This window comes from Vulpes lagopus, chromosome 15 (genome assembly GCF_018345385.1).
Source record: "Vulpes lagopus strain Blue_001 chromosome 15, ASM1834538v1, whole genome shotgun sequence".
Taxonomy (NCBI): Eukaryota; Metazoa; Chordata; class Mammalia; order Carnivora; family Canidae; genus Vulpes; species Vulpes lagopus.
The window spans coordinates 8,638,372-8,642,542 of record NC_054838.1 but is presented as its reverse complement, the minus strand read 5'-3'; positions in this window follow the sequence as shown (position 1 = coordinate 8,642,542).

Below are 4,171 nucleotides of genomic sequence, written 5' to 3'. Positions count from 1 at the left end.
CATATTGACTTAGAGTACCTTATTACCAAATCTTGATGGTTTTTCCCCTTTATTTTATATAAAGGGGGAAAGTCACTTTCACTTTTTAACTGTGAAGCTTTTCATGCATAGAAGAGACCAAGCCAGACTTCTAAGCAATCCCTGCCCCATCCTGCAACCCCCAGCCCTGAAAATCTGTGAGGTTGGTTACAGTTAGAAACTGAGGCTCCTTGAGGGCTGGTGAGATAGCCTTGAGGCGGGGTCAGAAGAGTCGCCCTAATCCTATCTTCTCCACTAACTTGTAGAATGGTCCTGGAGAAGTCATTTCCCTCTCTCAGCCTCAGTTTCCCCATCTATAAACAGAAGAAGTTGGGGCAGTCTTCTTGAACTAGTTTTATGAATTTATGGAAAGTATTCTTTACCCTATGTCCCCAGACTAAGGTGGGTCCCTGCGTTATATTTCCTGGTTAGCACTGATTTTTGTCTCTAATTTTTCTCTTAAAAAAAAAAAAAAAGGGCAGCCCCGGGTGGCTCAGGGGTTTAGCACCGCCTTCAGCCCAGGGCCTGATCTTGGAGACTCCAGATCAAGTCAGGTTTCCTCTGCCTGTGTCTGTGCCTCTCTCTCTCTCTCTCTCTCTCTCTGTGTGTGTGTGTGTGTCTCTCATGAATAAATAATTAAAATCTTAAAAAAAAAAAAAGATTTATCTAGCTCTATCAGTATTTGCCCTCCCCCAGAGACTTGACCTTCAGGAGAGCAGAGACTCTGCTGTTTGCCACTGTACTCATATGTTTTAGCCTGTACCTAGCACATAGTAGGAGGTCAGTAAACATTTGTTGCCCGAATGTTCTCAGGGAGCACTCATCCCCAGCCCAGCTCTGCTGGCTTGATACCAGTGAGCACTGGGGTTTTCTAACTGGTGTCTGTGAAAAGATGTGTAGAGGTTTGTGACATTCCAAAGGATCACTACAGTGCCTTTGAAATAGTTACAAACACAAGCCCCTGTTCCAAAAAACACTTCTGTCCCTTCCAAGGTCACAGAAGAAATGAGGCCAGAGTCAGAAGTTCAGTCAGAATGAAGTTACTTGCCACCCATAGTGTGACAGTGGGGATTAGCAAACCCTAATGTGGAATTTTTCTTCATCGCCAAGAATTGTTAGACATTGTGAAACCAGCACTTCTAACAGTGATTTATGGAGTGGAACCTTTGATTGCCTTTTGTAAACCGTTACTTTAGCTGTGTTCATTCATTTGTTCATTTGTTTGGACAGCACTTCTTTTCAAGATTTACCATGTGCCAGGCCTTGAGGAGCCTGGTGAGGGCATGAGGATGGCTGTGCGCCAGGAATCCAGGGGCCAGTAGAGGGAAGGACATCTATCCGAGAGCTGCAAAGCTGATCAGTTTCTGTGAGCCCATTTGATTAAAATCTGTGAATGCTACTGAACAGTAAGCCCCAGGAAACCAGAGACTCGTTTTTTTAATTTTCAGTCTTGCTCAATATTGAATGATGTGTGGTACATAGTAAGAACTCCATCTACAGTTGCAGAATGAGTATGAGTATCATCTAAAAGAGATCCAAAAGGTGCTATGGGGATTGGAGAGGTGGTGCTTAGTCTCAGTGGGGGAAATTACATGATCAAAACTAAGAGGGACCATTGAGGTTAGTGTTTCCTGCAGCCAGGCTCAGCCTCATTTTACAAATGAGGAAACTGTCACAGAGAGAGAAAGAAAGTGATTTGCTCAGGGTCACACAGAGTTAGGGGCTGAATTTTGTCTTCCTGTCCCATTCCTATGTTGGAGTCTTAACACCCAGTAGCTGAGAATGTGACAGTATTTGAAAGGGGGGTCTTTAAAGAGGCAAGTAAATTAAAATGCAGTCATATGTGTGGGTCTTAATCTATATGACTCCTGTCCTTATAAGAAGACGGGATTAGGACACAGGTACATACAGAGGGAAGACCTTGTGAAGAAGACACGGAGAGAAGATGGCTATCTACCAGCCAAGGAGAGAGGCCTCAGGAGAAACAGTCCTGTTAGTGTAACACTGTGATCCTGGACTTTTGCCTTCTAGAATTGGGAAAGAATAAACTTCTGTTGTTTAGCCCCTTCCCCCGACATGTGTGGTACTTTTCTATGGCAGCCCTAAGAGACCTGGTACATGTACATGATGGCAAACTTAGGATGAGAGGCCAAGTCTGCTGAATCTCTCTCTACCTCTCTTTTAAAGATTTTATTTGTTTATTTATGAGAGACACAGAGGCACAGGCAGAGGGAGAGGGAGAGGGAGAGGCAGGCTCCATGTAGGGAGCCCGACGTGGGACTCGATCCAGGGACTCCGGGATCACGCCCTGGGCCGAAGGCAGGCGGCTAAACCGCTGAGCCACCCAGGGATCCCCCTGGGTTTGCTTTCAAATAGTCATCAGTTGTGGCTATACTAATCCCAATCTGAAGTGGTTCAGTGGAGGTATGAACCAAGCGGGCAGAGGGGAGCAGGAGCCTTACTAAAGAGTGTTAGCATTTATTTGTTCCAGAATCTTCCCATGTGTTAGGATATCAATGCAGAAGCTCTGAAATAGCGGACTTCAAGAGCCCCACAAGTTCCAAAACACCTTCTAATTCACTCTTTGAAAGTGAAACCAAACCACTTCAGTGAAAGCACTTCGCTGTGAGAGACCGAGGTTTGAATCCTCTTTCGACCACTTACAGCTGCATGACTTGAGGTTGATATATTGAATGGGAACGTCAGTTTTTTCTTCTGGGAGATGGGAAAACGAACACTCCTTTCATGTATTAGACACAATATATGCAAAAACACTGTCCCAGGCACCAATACATAGTGATCAATAAACACAGCTCTTAATTAGTTAAGCAAAATGACCATACCCAAAGGCTTTCTCCTCTTTGAAGCCTTGCCTAATGTCTCCAACCTAGCTGGTCCGAATTAATTGCTCACTGCTCTGGCTCTCACAGGAAGTTGTTTACACTTCTATTTGTCCTTCCCTACGTCATAGAAGTTGATGACACACTTACCCATCCGTCCGTCCATCAACAAAATTATACTAACCATTGTCCAATCCCAACAAAATTATACTAACCATTGTACAATCTCAGTGCTGGGCCCTGAGAGTTCAGACATGGATGCCTGGGTACCCCCTTTTGCCCTAACTAGCCCTGGTTTAGCTCTTGTTCCCACATCCTTGCCTACTCCTTCAAAGAACTGAGGCTGTTAGTTTAGGCTGGGGGAAAGGTGGGTGGAAAGATAAATATGTGATAGCTCTCTGCAGAACCCCAAAGGACACTACTCTGTGGAGCAGATACTACCAGAAGCCAGGTGTAGTTCCAGAGAACAAAATGGGCCAGTGGGGCATATTATAGGAGATAGCAGGAGGGTGTTCCAAAAGATCGAGGTTTTTGTCCTTTTCGCCTATGAACTCAAAGAGGTTGGGCTTTGGGGGTAACTCAGGGCTGCCGTGCCCAACAGGCAGGGACACTATAATTATAATAAGAGTAATAAAGATAAATTTTTAAAAATAATTATATTGTATTATGGTATTTATTGTGGGAAAACCTAGCACTTTGTTGGATTTCTAGACACTTATTTTGTGATTAAAAGTATTTTTATAGAATAAGGGAGTCATAATGTTTTCTGTTCCTTTCCAGCTTAACCCCTAAAGGTCTTAATCTGGTTCAGTTTGGCAACAGATACATTAAGGAATAGTTAAGCACTTGGCTAGAAAACTCCAGTGTTTTCTGGGGTGTGAGGTAGGAGAGCCCCATGGCCCCACTGGAGCTACCCAAGCGCAGGGAGCTGGACGGTAGATGCCAGCTCCTTCAGTGCAGTCCACAAAGGTGCTGGGGAATGCAGGTAGGGGGCTCTTGCCCAATCTTCCATCAGCCTGAGCAATGAAATTCAGTTATTTTCTCTTCTGTATGAAAAAAACAGAGGCCCAGATGGTGAAACGGTTCACTCAAGATCACAAAAGTGGAGAGTGACAAATTATTTTTTTAAAGATTTTAGTTATTTATTTATTCTGATGCATATAGTACGTGATGGCAAAGTTAGGATGAGAGGCCAGGTCTGCGGACTCTCTCTTTCTCTTTCTAAGATTTTATTTATTTATGAAAGACATAGAGAGAGAGAGGCAGAGACACAGGCAGAGGGAGAAGCAGGCTCCCTGCAGGGAGCCCGATGC